The 13,949-nt window shown below is 44.4% G+C and overlaps 1 protein-coding gene and 1 long non-coding RNA gene across 2 annotated transcripts in view; one reads left to right on the forward strand and one right to left on the reverse strand.

Moving 5' to 3' along the window:
* LOC133349525 (uncharacterized) overlaps nt 1-11,711 on the reverse strand; it is a 50,089-nt gene extending 38,378 nt beyond the window's left edge. The window contains exon 1 of the long non-coding RNA XR_009755954.1: nt 11,650-11,711. This is a non-coding gene — a long non-coding RNA (uncharacterized LOC133349525). The remainder of the gene's footprint in view (nt 1-11,649) is intronic.
* The window catches only part of LOC133349523 (neuronal cell adhesion molecule-like), a 146,443-nt gene continuing 142,308 nt past the window's right edge, over nt 9,815-13,949 (forward strand). The window contains 2 exon segments of the mRNA XM_061563057.1: nt 9,815-9,977; nt 11,498-11,618. The gene's annotated coding sequence lies outside the window, so the exon portion shown is untranslated.

Below are 13,949 nucleotides of genomic sequence, written 5' to 3' on the forward strand. Positions count from 1 at the left end.
CTGACTTTTCTAAAATATCGTATAGCAAGGCCATAGCCATGGAGTCAACATTGGGGGGGACCAAATCTTCCAGGGGGTCTGGGGTCCCCCCCAAGAAAAATAATACATTTGAAAACGAATTTACTACTATTTCCTGCCTAAAATATTTAAAAAATTTACTAACACATAGGATGGACTTTTTCTTTATTTTTTACAATAATGTCTAATAGTGTATTGTATTACATTGCTGTTTTTTCTTTTTTACCTTTTCTTATTTCATTGTATGTAATGGCAGAGATTAGGGATTAATAAAGTACAACCATAACCACAATCATATTAACATAAATATATTGTATAGCAATATATTGGAGGGGGACATTCTGAGCATTATTGAAGGGTTTTTATTTTGCACGCTAGCTTACTGACTTTTAAAAAATGTCGCATAGCAAGGCCGTAGCCATTGAGTCAACATTGGGGGGGACCAAATCTTCCAGGGGATCTGGGGTCCCCTCCCCCCAGAAAATGTTTTAATTTGAATTTGAAAACGAATTTCCTGCCTAAAATATTAAAAAATTCACTAACACATAGGATGTGTTCCCCCGCAATATTATAATTACGGCCTTGTTGTATAGGATAATGACGAAACATACCCCGTGCAATATCATCATCGTCATTGTCATCGTCGTCATCGTCGTCGTCCTAATAATTTTCGATGTAACTGACCCCGACAAAGGGGAATGTGAAATGTCAACAAAAAATGGGCACAGACAAATATTTAATTTTAATATGGAGACATTTGATCAGAACTTTGCGTTCCTATTTAAAGAGCAACTATGAATGTTTTGTACATAATGTGCATCGCGTATGTGTTGTGTGTGTGTTTAAAGGCAAAGAAAATTACGTAGTGGAAAACCACCCTGGTGGAGCAAATTCCACTTTTTCATGCTGGGGACCAGTACAAAAGTAGAATAACCACTGTTGCCTTTCCACAATGCAGTACGTATTTTATCGACCGTAGAGGCATCATGAATGTAGTTGGATTCTTACCAGGATTTGAGCTCTCAACATTCTGATTGTGAGGCAACCTTTCTCAACACAATGCCACTGGACGGTATAATACATAAAAAACACACAATGTCAAGAATCCATACATAACGCATGAGTCATCATTTGTAAATACATTCAGGTAAATGTGCTCAATTGAGGAGGAGGGGGGTTCTCTCACTGTGGCATGAAGTATGAACCCAAACATCTTCTTGGTTCTTTCGGTAAAGTCACGTAGAATGGAAATAATAAAATAATAAAAATAAAACATAATAAAATAATTCTCACGACGTTTCGGCCACAACGCAAGCAGCCGTCCTCAGGTGGAGTACAGGTCTGTCGAGAAGACAGAGTCTGAATGAATTATATTATTATGTTTTATTTTTATTATTTTATTATTTCCATTCTACGTGACTTTACCGAAAGAACCAAGAAGATGAATCCCTGCAGTCACGAAAGCTTTAAATCGAAAAATGAACCCAAACATCTTAGTTCAATTGCCATCTTCGGCTAATACCAGTGGCGAGTAATATCTGAACCGGTCCTGAGCACCCCAATTCATCAGTCCGCACTCACGAGCGCGGCGACATGTGGTCAAACAAACCCGCACGACCCTCACGGCATGAAGCAGTCCTACATCCAGCAGTGGATTGACATTGAGCTGCATTTTAAATCATTATCAATTGTGCTTAAACAAAAAAATTGAGGTTTTGGTTTCACATCGCTCGGCCTCTCGCTTTGCTTGCCAATTAAATAACCAATAGAATCCTTCGTTAAAGCAGGACATTGGGTACATTACTGAGGTATTTTATTATTATTATTCCATCGTATATGTGCAACTGATGGACATGTATGTTTCAAACCGGAATCTCTCACAATACCCGTCACTAAATATTAGGTGACCCTACAGAGATTGTAACGGTTGACCCTGGAGCGAACGCTCCTAAACGGCGAGTGTGCTGACCAGCGGGTCTGTCCTGTCTCCACCGACGAGTCTGTTGGTTCGAACCCCTTGCTGCCCGCATTGGTGTCTCATAGCCCTTGCTTCAAGACCTTCCTCGTCTTCTCCATGACGGTAATCGCGCACACGAACTGAGTGGGGGGGGGGAGCAGTGGCCGCAGCTGTGAGTGCCCTGCGCGATGACTCCGACCAACTTGTTTCGATTCCTGCCCACGGCCAGCGTAAGCGGGGAGGGCTTACTCAACCATTCCTGGGTCACCCCTTCAACAACCTGCGTTGACCGGCATGGTGAAGTATGGTGAAAACAATCCCCATGGCTGACAAGGCATGGGGAAACCTTAATCCAGCGGTGGATTGACAAAGGGCTATAAATTATCATTCTTACTACCTGTCCTAGCGTGTTGTCTTCTCTACAATTAAATCAGTCCTCTAGCCGTCTCTTCATCATTGTGACACACACCTCGACTATCCTGCCCATCTCTCATCCACACATTTCACAGCGTTTGTATGCCACTTCAGTGCCGTGCCTCGAGATGTTGTTGGTTTGTGAATTCCATTGTTTTGCAATGTGTCGTATTGTTTTGTAATGTGCCGTATTGTTTTGTAATGTATCGTATTGTTTTGCAATGTATTTTAATGCTTTGAAATTTGTCGTGTTTTTTTTTTGCAATGTGTCGTATTGCTTTGTAATGTGTCGTATTGCTTTGCAGCTTGTCGTATTTTATTGTAGTGTGTTCGCACGCGTCTCTGGCTCGTGTGTGGGGTTCCTGTATTGTTTTCGACAATTCTAAACGTGGGCTTGTTTTGATGATTAGATCTGTCTGCAAGTGGCAGGCTTGTGGGTCGGTTCACCCAGGGTGGTGAGACCTGGTGGGGCACTGTGTACTATTCCCATTCCGCCGCTTGTCATCTCTCTGTGTTTTATTATTGCCCTCGTGTTGAGTGATTTACATGACAAATTGCCCCTCTGGGTCAGCCTCTGAGCCGGAACTTCACTTGTTGCCCACCAACTCGCTTTATTTAGGCATTAGCTGGCGCATGCCCCCCCCCCCCCCCCCCCCCCCCCACGTACACCCGATAAATCTTTTATTTGCACTCGATCACGCATGGCAAACGCTGAATTAAACAGTATCAGGTAATTTAGGGAAGTAATATTAAACCACTGGGCAAACTGCTCAGTTCACGGTTGTCCCTGCGCATGTGAAGGTAAGTTGTTGATGTGTGGGTTTAGTTTGACTCGCCACGGTATCGTGACATTCTCAGGAGAGAGAATGCGTGACAAATGAACCACAACAGCTTGCTGGCCTCGTCAAGGAAGCATAAACCATCACGCGAACTCCGGTCATCCTCACCGCAGCGGCTTTTGGCTAAGCCATCGAACAAAGACCGCATCGCCCACTTTCAGATGCATGTCTGATGCTATCTGGAACGGTCGTCCTTGCGATATTAGGAAGCCACTGGAGCTATACACTTTTAAATCTAGATTTAAAACGCACTTATTTAGAACTGCTTTTTGTGTTTGGTTTGTTGGCCTTCCCCCTGTACCTCAGATTAGCACGGCTATCTACGTACGGTGCAAAATAACTTCAACATACAGGACGTGACTTTAGCGAAAGAACCAAGAAGATGAATCCCTGCAGTCACGAAAGCTTTAAATCGAAAAACACAGGTCATACTTACAGAGTACAACTGCTGTGGAGATGGAGTGTTGAGATCAGTTCATGTGTGGGAGTAAATTGTATTGTGGAAGTCCAAGACCATGAGGGATGGCGATGGTGTGGAGAGGCCTTCATTCAGCAGTAGATAGAGCATAGCATGTGTTGACAATGATGAGGATGAATGTGAAAGCACACGCTGCTAAATGTGCCTTTTAGAATATAAAGACAACGACAAAGATCCCCCTGTTGGCTCTGTCGGGTGGTGGCGGGTTTAACGAAACATTTACATTTACGCAGTATAATCCAAAAAGCCTCTATTATAGATAATATTGCTCGCAAAAGCCTACCTGTTAAAATTTACATGATTTGTTTAATCTATCTGTGCAGTGCTTGGTGTTACTGCTCTACATTATTACGTGTGAATTCTCCCCGGTTATTCCCATTTCCTCTTGCAAGCAAAATTGCTGATTCATGGAACTGGCCAAACTTCCCAATGCATGACCCTCCTGAAAAAAAGTATAGGGGCCCAATTGTATCCCTGGATAAGAAGGGCATTTTTATTAACACAGGAAAGAAAAAAAGTACAACACTGCAAAATCACTGATTCACGTGTGACCTCCGACGATTAGAACGACATGGTCTTTCTTATGCAACCACTGCATTGTGCTCCTTTTTGCTCAGCGGGTAGCTGACTTTGTCGCTTTGTGTCAGCTGATTAATTAATCAGACTTTGAATTTTGGAAAATTAAGCGCTAAACTAATACATTTAACGCAGTTTCATTGTGTGGCCATTGGTGACCCAGGTGGAGGCCGCAGGTGAAACTGATTTTGTTTCAGGTGGGAGCCTGAGATTTGAACCCTCGGCTTTCAGAAGTGCTCGCTCGATGCTCTGACGCAGGCATTAGCATCGGACCCTGCAACCATCCTGCCTTCTCTATAGGTTTGTAAACGAAGGGGAAAAATGATCCCTTTCAAAAGGCTGCATATAGACTGGCGGCCCTTTGTATTGAAAACTTAGACTCACTCGGGTAACGTTTCTTGTAATTTACTGAGCGGGGAAATTTACTTACTCTTGTAAACACGTTATGTGCTTTTATACAGTGGGTATTTGGCCAGGTGGGTCTGTTGTTTGAATGGCCGATGCAGTCAGAAGGCATAAATACATTTAAACTGGGTCAGGGGTCGACTCAATACATTATCCCTTTGGAGATTGTAAATTGCATAAGACTTTGTAGAAAGTTCAGCATTGTTCCTTTTATGTTGGGCTCTTGTTGATCAACATCCCTCCACTATCAATACAACAACAACAATCCACTTTTTTTGGTAGTCAGTAGTTAGATGGATATACTCGTCTCCACCATGGGAATGTGGAATTTTCCCCACTGGCTCAGGTTCACCATTGTAGATGAGCATTAACCCATTGCTAGTTTGAGCCATGGAGACACTTAGACGTATTAAAAAAAAAATTATCGTCTCACCGTAAAATGACAACTTTTGATTTCCCACAATATGGAACTCACCATTGGAACCTCATTTGCCAGTAAAAAATATGATAATTGGTTTCAGTTTTGTTGCCAGATAGAAGGGTAAAAAACCAAATACAATATGCAACTCCTTTGCCCAAGCAACGATGGGCTGAGCCTTCAGCTCGCGAGTGGCACATCTGAATCACAGACACCACCTGGCCAAAATTTTAAATCACACTTTTATCGATTTTTTTTTTGCTGTGGCCAGATGAACCGGAGGAACTGTCGATGAAAAAAAGTATGATTTTGTTTTTTTTATGAAAGCTGACACCAACATCAATGTCCGTGTGTCAACAGACAGGCGTCAATAACCCCTAATGTTCTTTGCACTCATGTCTGTCAATAATCTGTCTGAGCAGAATGTTGTTAGCTTAGGTCACTGCTGCTGTTCTGAGTGTTACTGGGACATATAGCTGGCTTTCCCACACTTATTGTCTAAACACTGGTTCGTAAATATGTTAAATTGACACTTCGAGCAGTTTTATTGTCAAGCCTAACTGGAACTCCTTTGAGCAGCACAGATTTAACTCCCAGTCGGGTCAAAGTCGAAGTTGTGTGCCTACTCAAATGAGTATTCATTGATTGGTGGTCATCTCTCTTAGTAGTCCTCAGCCAGTTGTGGAAATTATATTCTATTTCGGATTTATAGCACCTTTTCCAGGGTGGGGACCCATCACAAAGTAGTATTATTCTGTTGACCCCAGAGATATGCTGAGTTGAGTCAACCTTTCCATGCAATTTTTTCTATCAGCCTGTTTATCATGAGCTGAATGCTCTAACCCCAGCGCCACCTGGCCGGTATACTTTACAAGAAACGAGATAAATAAATATTTCGTGCGCTCAACTAACTCTGCCAGTTTCTTGAATCGAGACGGACGCGTCGTAACGCAGCATCACTTGCGATGCCACCAATCCACGAAGAGGAGCGCGGGCGGAGCGTGTCAGTGACCACTTACGAAAAACCGGATTTAAAATAAGCACTGAAATCTAGTTTTTTTTAAACGCGGGGCCAATGAGTGTCCTGCAAGGTGAACTTTGGGGCCTTTCTCTACCGCGAATACATCGTTTGCATTATTATTTTTTCCTTCTCTCTCGTTCTCCGAGCCTTTTGTCGGCTTTGTGCCGTGGCTTGTGGGCGTGGCGTTAAGATTCGGGTGCGCTCCCAAAAAAAATCGGATTGCATGGCGCAGGCTTTGCCAAGAGAAAAGTGAACTCTTGAGACAGACCACAGAGGCCACACCTATACAGCTGTGGTTGTGTCAACTGACTTGCAGAATTAAATATGATATAGAAAAAAAGAAACCTGTTGTGGCTGTGTGCGTGTAATGTACAGGGAGTGGTGGTTTGCGTTTAGGCACAATGGTTAGGCGGGGATGCTGCCCGTGGTGTAATGGTTAAGACCCGCCGGAGTAAGAATGGAGAAATCACCACATCGATTCAATCTCTGAGTCGGCCTAATATCCTCTCGTAGAGGCCTTTCCACCAGGTGTGGCGTGAGTAGGGCTGCACCCTCACCTGTTTATCATGGTTCGTCCCAATTGGTGTCATCCAAATACCCTGGCTTCTTGTCCATGCATACCAGGTAGCATGTGGCATCTGCAGAGGTGTGGACTCGAGTCATGTGACTTGGACTCGAGTCAGACTCGAGTCATGAATTTGATGACTTCAGACTCGACTTGGACTTGCATAACAATGACTTTGTCCCACCTCTGAGGTGTGGACTCGAGTCATGTGACTTGGACTCGAGTCAGACTCGAGTCATGAATTTGATGACTTCAGACTCGACTTGGACTTGCATAACAATGACTTTGTCCCACCTCTGAGGTGTGGACTCGAGTCATGTGACTTGGACTCGAGTCAGACTCGAGTCATGAATTTGATGACTTCAGACTCGACTTGGACTTGCATAACAATGACTTTGTCCCACCTCTGAGGTGTGGACTCGAGTCATGTGACTTGGACTCGAGTCAGACTCGAGTCATGAATTTGATGACTTCAGACTCGACTTGGACTTGCATAACAATGACTTTGTCCCACCTCTGAGGTGTGGACTCGAGTCATGTGACTTGGACTCGAGTCAGACTCGAGTCATGAATTTGATGACTTCAGACTCGACTTGGACTTGCATAACAATGACTTTGTCCCACCTCTGAGGTGTGGACTCGAGTCATGTGACTTGGACTCGAGTCAGACTCGAGTCATGAATTTGATGACTTCAGACTCGACTTGGACTTGCATAACAATGACTTTGTCCCACCTCTGAGGTGTGGACTCGAGTCATGTGACTTGGACTCGAGTCAGACTCGAGTCATGAATTTGATGACTTCAGACTCGACTTGGACTTGCATAACAATGACTTTGTCCCACCTCTGAGGTGTGGACTCGAGTCATGTGACTTGGACTCGAGTCAGACTCGAGTCATGAATTTGATGACTTCAGACTCGACTTGGACTTGCATAACAATGACTTTGTCCCACCTCTGAGGTGTGGACTCGAGTCATGTGACTTGGACTCGAGTCAGACTCGAGTCATGAATTTGATGACTTCAGACTCGACTTGGACTTGCATAACAATGACTTTGTCCCACCTCTGAGGTGTGGACTCGAGTCATGTGACTTGGACTCGAGTCAGACTCGAGTCATGAATTTGATGACTTCAGACTCGACTTGGACTTGCATAACAATGACTTTGTCCCACCTCTGAGGTGTGGACTCGAGTCATGTGACTTGGACTCGAGTCAGACTCGAGTCATGAATTTGATGACTTCAGACTCGACTTGGACTTGCATAACAATGACTTCGTCCCACCTCTGGGCATCTGAACCTGTTCCGAATCTTCTCAAGGTCTACTCAGCGTTAAATGGGTGCCTGACGTTGTGTGTCTATATCGGCAAAGGGAAAACTTGTTTGGTGTGTGTGTGTAGTAGTGGCCACACTACTCACTCATAAGTGCTTACTGTTAACACTTTACGAGACAGTCTGTGGGGCTGTAAGGTGACCTTTGTATTTTTGCGTAACTAGTGATTAGCACATTGGGCTAATCCCAGCAACTCGAGTTCGATTCTTGGTCGTGACACAAAAACCCAGCAGTATTTGGCATGTAAAGCTGGCCTGGACTTTCCATAGGTTGACTTCGGATAAAGGTGGCCGGGTGTGCGTAGAACTCTGGCCACACAATTCTCACGTTGCACTGGCGTTTAACAGCTGCTCGCTAAAAGCAACTGAGGTCAATATATTTCACAGAAAGGAGAATTGTACTCGGCAAGGAAACAAATAATGAACGTATGAATGATGGTGTCAGTAGTGAAGAGGTCAAGGTGTTGGTGGTGCGTGTTGTTGAGCAAGTGGTGATGGAAGAGGTAAGAGTTGAGAAATCTGAGCAGAGAACTTGAGCTCAAGGTTGAGAAAACATCATTATACAGCACACATGGGTCGAACTCCAAAATAAAGTGTAATGTTTGGTCAGTCGGTTTGACACTGTGTGTGTCTCGTTTTTAGTTCATCGTATAGGGTTATGCTCGGCATTTATTTCGTCTCAACGATGCCGCACTCAGGAATACTGGAGCATAATTGGTGACATTAATAGTTTAAAAGGACTTGTATTCATGCAAACAATATTGTCTAATGTTGTTTTGATGAATACAAAATAATAATACAACATTGTATTATAATATTTAAAATATTACTTTAACAAGTGTTAAAACAATTTATATGTGCTCATATGAACTAAACATCACAACGATCCGAATATATTTTCCCCCTCTACAATTGTTTCCCTTCCTCCGATGACTCTAACACGTTATCACTCGATCTCTCTGAAGCGATGCACGTACGTGATGATAAGAACCAGTCTTTCAAAGGAATCAAAACCCCACACGTGCGTGCCTGTGGGTGCAAGGGCATGTAGCGGCGATCTTGGCCAAGTCAGCTCGGAAGAGCCACCACACACTCCGCACTTGAACCCGGGGTTGCTTAAACAAGACGCGCACGCACGCACGCGGTGCGACTCAAGCAGGGAGCGGCAATCACGATCAGAGGCGGTGGTGGTGGTGGCGGGGGGTCAGTGCCGGATTATCCTAGTAGCAAAAGTAGCTACACATGTAGCTACGGGCCCCTCACTTTCAAGGGCCCCGCGCTAAATGCTTTCAAGCTATCAATTTCGGTCCAGTGATTCTGCACTTGCTCTATTACTATAGTACTATACTGCCTTCAACTTTTATGAACGACTGGGTGTTTAAGGTTAGCGACTTTGTCTTATTATCTGGCTGTATAGCAAATTAAAAATACAATTACTTTACTATGCAAGTTAAACATGGATATGTTTTAATATTTATGTGGTTTTTTTTTATTATGGCACCTTTACAACATTTGCTACAGGCCCCGCACGAAGGGGGGGGCGGGCGGGTCACGCACAACCACGCACAAGCGGGCGGTAAAACTTTGAGCCGGACTGCGACTTTGAAACACACAACAACAAACAAAGAAGATGAAGAAAAAAAAACCGACTCGCACGCAAGGCAAGAGTGGGATTGGCCGGGTGCGGTCGTGTTCCCCTCTCTCGTGCACGCGTGCGGCAAACTCCACCGACACCTCCTCCCTTCCCTACCCTCTCTCTCTCTCTCTCCACGTCGTGTGCATTGTTCTGCCTGCCGGGCGGGCGGGCGCACAGATCCGTCGAGCGATTTAAAAATAAAAAAATAAACCTCCGCGACCGTGAGCGCAGTTGAAGCTGACATCGAATACGTCCTCCGTCGGATGTGATTTTACCGATCTGGCCGGGAGCAGCACCTGACCGCTGGGATCGGAATGGGTGCGCGGTTGTCGAGGTCGGCTCGCGTCGAGTTGAAGCTGCCCGTGTGCTGGTAACGTTGGATACATCCCATCGTTGTCGACGAGCATAATCGCAGTCGTAATTCACGTTTGTCGGCGTTTAAACGTGCGACCTGTTGGCGTTCCTGCTGCTGCTGCCGCTGCTGTGCGCGTGTTTTTGTGTGATGGCATGTCGCGGTTCGGATTGATGCAGAGTGTGGAAATGCGTCGGTGCTTCGGTGTGTCTTGGTTTTTAATGTAAAGTGGTATACACACACACATCGTGTTGCAGTCCCTTCGTTTTGTGTTGAGGTTGCTGCTTATCGTATTAATGTTTTTTTATATTGTTTTATACGAAGTCGTGTTTGCAAAGGAACTCGCGTAATTCACTGTAGCCTTGAATCATTTCCAGTATTGTATTCACAATTTAATCGTTTATTCAAAAGTAAATAACGTTAAAGTATTGTGTTGGACATAATTATTGATGGACGGAAATATATAGCTAATATTACATACATTTTACTTTGACTTATTTTTATTTCATTAGCAACGTTCATGGTATCAATATAAATTATTAACGGTTGTATCATCCTATATAAAGTACTAACACTGTATGTGAGAATGTGACAGATGACTTGCGATAGATTAGCTGGTGTCTGTCATAGGAATGTAGAATTTCTATCTGAGGACCACCAGCAGTAATACGTACTAGCCACATGCTCATTCCAGTAGGGATAATCTATTCCAATATTTAAAACAATTGTTAAAATCAGATGTGTCTTCAGAGCAAAGTGAGCACAGTACTCATCCCTAGCATTGTTTCTCGGCTAGTAGTGGAAATTCTGCTTTCCTTAAGATTAGGGACCAATATTTTGGAGCACAACTACCCGCGACGTCTGACAAAATTATACCTATTTTATCGAGCCAGCAGAGATGATGGGTCCAGTTGACCCCTTGACCGTATTTGAACTCACGGCTTCCTAATCGTGAGTGAAGCACTCTATCTGCAGCGCCACCTGCCCGGATTCAGCATGGCAATCAATGTGTTGGCGATTTAAGTGCCTTTGCATTGCAAAAGATGATTGAGATGTTATTGACCGGATTAAACGGAATGTTCATTCGAAAGAGTGCCAAACAGTAAAGGCGCAGCCCTGCAATCGCCTGCTCGCACCACTGCCGGCGGTAGGGCCTCCATCAAAAGGAGCTTGAGAGAGAGCCCCTCTACAGGGTACGTCGGTGAACTCTCCCACGCTGGCCAGATATTGTGTAAGCGGTGGTGGGTGTCCACACTTCTTCCCACCACACGCGCCTGCCGATCGACTCTGGTTGTACCTCTTTATGCCGCTGGGTGGACACGAGGTTGAGGGATTTCGGAGACTTGCCCACTTTTTCCAGCTGCCTTGCTGAGAGAAGGAACTGAACTAGCGACTTCTGCCTAACCAGTCCAGTGTGCTGAATATAAGTGTAAAACCCCCAAAAATCACCCAGGTGTAATTGTTTTTCTTTTTGGCTGTTGTACAGAGCGGATCTTGCAGCATGGGCAGCTGAGTGAGTGAGAAATCGGAGCCGGGTGTCTCTCACGCGGTGAGACACCGCGAGGATTCTAGTGGAAGAGGATCACCAACTGCTCCCTGGCACACGGGTATGGCTCTCTCTCTCACTCTCTCACTCACCTGTGAATCACGGGTCAGTGCATCGCCGTGTCTCTCAAAGCGCCTCCCTCATCCTCCTCGCAGCAGATGTTAATTTAACCCGGCCAACATTGGCATGCGATGCATCGGTACCTAATTGACGTGTGCAGAGGGAATGTCAGAGAAGGTGGAAATGTGATCGCTGTTGGCTTGTTGGCGCTGCCCGTTGAGGTGACGTCACGGCTAGAGAACTCGACGCACGAGTAGGAGAGACACGAGTTCAAATCTCCGGGTCGGGGGTTCACTTGGCCCATCATTCCTCTGCGGTTGATAAAATAGGCACCACTTTGTGGGACGTCAACAATGTTGTGCTACGCATTGACTGCCCCCCCCCCCCCCCACTGCCTCACCATGGGAATGTAGAATGTCCGCCACTAGTTAAAGAGCACCAGCAGAGACGAGTGTTGCAATATTTATTGATTTAGTAGTGGTCTACTTTGACTCTCTGACTTGTATTTACAATGGTGGTGGATGTGTGGCAGTTGAGACAAGCGGAATGGAGTTTGAGCTTTACAGTACCTCTATAATTGACCTCACTTTCTCACAATCACTTCCTCTGTAGAGAGTTTAGACGGTATACAGCTTTATTTTTCATTAAAATAGTTTTTACCCTTTCCCAATTGTATTTCACTTGTGCTACCAGTTTCATCTCAGGAGAGAAAGTGTCTATTCAGAATTCGGCTCGTAGAAATAGACATCACCGAACTGCTTCCGAGATGTCTTCAAGTGTCCTTTTTATCAGGCAAATTTTCCCCATTTCTGCCACTTTGCTTTAATGACAGTAAACACTTATTTTTATTAATATTTTTCGAGCTCGATGTGAAGGTTAGCAAAACGAAGTGAAAACAACAGTGTAATGTGTTTTTTTTTGGCTGAGAAGTCATTCTCTGACTGGGCTGAGGCCATCAGCTACACTTGAGAACACAGTGTAACGAGGGGTGGCGTGAACACAGATTCACTGCCAGGAATTTATTGGTACCGGCTCAGTGCTCTGACTCCTGAGTCACCTGGCCACCTCAGAAAGCATTATTGTGTGAAGTTTATACTGGGTGTGGAACTATAATTGATACTTTAAGCTCCCTAAATTATTAATTATATGACGTTGCTTTCATACCTCCACTACCCGATGCCACGTATCACCTTGAATATAATCAATCTGAAATGTCATTAGCGTGAAAAAACAACATTCGCCGCAGCATGATTAAATTACTTTCTGCATTCACCGGGACATTACATAAAGATGTACATGTCCAAGCATGAAAACAAAAACTCAGGTAGTAAAAACAAATTGCACTGTACTCTTGTTCCCCAACATCGCTCTAGCATCGATAAAATGAAAACTACTTTTCTAGGAGGCCATTCCTAGGTGGATGGTTTGGTCTCTGCTATAGGAATGTGCAATTTCTGCCACTGGCTCAAGACTGATACGAGAGATGAGTAACACCCCTTGCTGGTTTAACTTGGTTATCGAATCGACCCTCGGTGTCCAATAGTTATCCTGATCCTGACCAAAGTAACGTTAAAAATCCACAACTGGCTCCAGGACGGCCAGTTCAAGTGAGCACTGCACAGATACCTGTTGGAATATGTGCGCATATTTGCAAGTATATATTCTGGACACCCTTGCAAACGAGACGCCCCATCTCGATGGATTTTCCATGCAACATTTGAATATGTGGATATACTGCGTGGTAATTAAACAGTGTAATTTCAATCATCTGACCTGAACAATTAGCTCCGATTGGGTACGTCTCTTCGATGTAGCGTACAATATACTCCATTGGGAGATTTGGAACTAAAGTTATTGCCGTTTAAGTGTTGAGCTGGAGCCAGACTTAGAGGTGGGTGGCCTTGATTTACTTGTGTTGCTGTTTTTGAGGATTTCGCATTCATCCACATGACCCCGCGTAGCCTTGCTTGCTGTGAGGTTGCATACAAGCCAGCTGCTTCGTCAATGTTGAATTGTCCACTGCCACAAGGTCCTCCGCCCTGACATTATGAAGGAAAGCCGTCGTTGCTTCACAGTGTGTGGCAATGACTGCCAAGAGTACTTACAGATTATTCGAATAATGGTTGAGCGGAGGCCGATAAATGGCCAGCAAGTGAAGTCATACAATAATTCACTTTTAATAAATGTGTCCTGCAAAAGGAATTATAATTACTGTCATTTGGACAGACTCTCAGTGGAAGCAGCAGCAAACCGGTTAACATTTGCTCAAGCCATCAATCACTGTTTGGAATAGTGGGCATGTCTTGAAGGATTATTGTTTCAAAATGTTTAT

The sequence above is a fragment of the Lethenteron reissneri genome, chromosome 30, assembly GCF_015708825.2.
Source record: "Lethenteron reissneri isolate LAM-NWPU_2019-01 chromosome 30, ASM1570882v1, whole genome shotgun sequence".
Lineage (NCBI taxonomy): Eukaryota > Metazoa > Chordata > Hyperoartia > Petromyzontiformes > Petromyzontidae > Lethenteron > Lethenteron reissneri.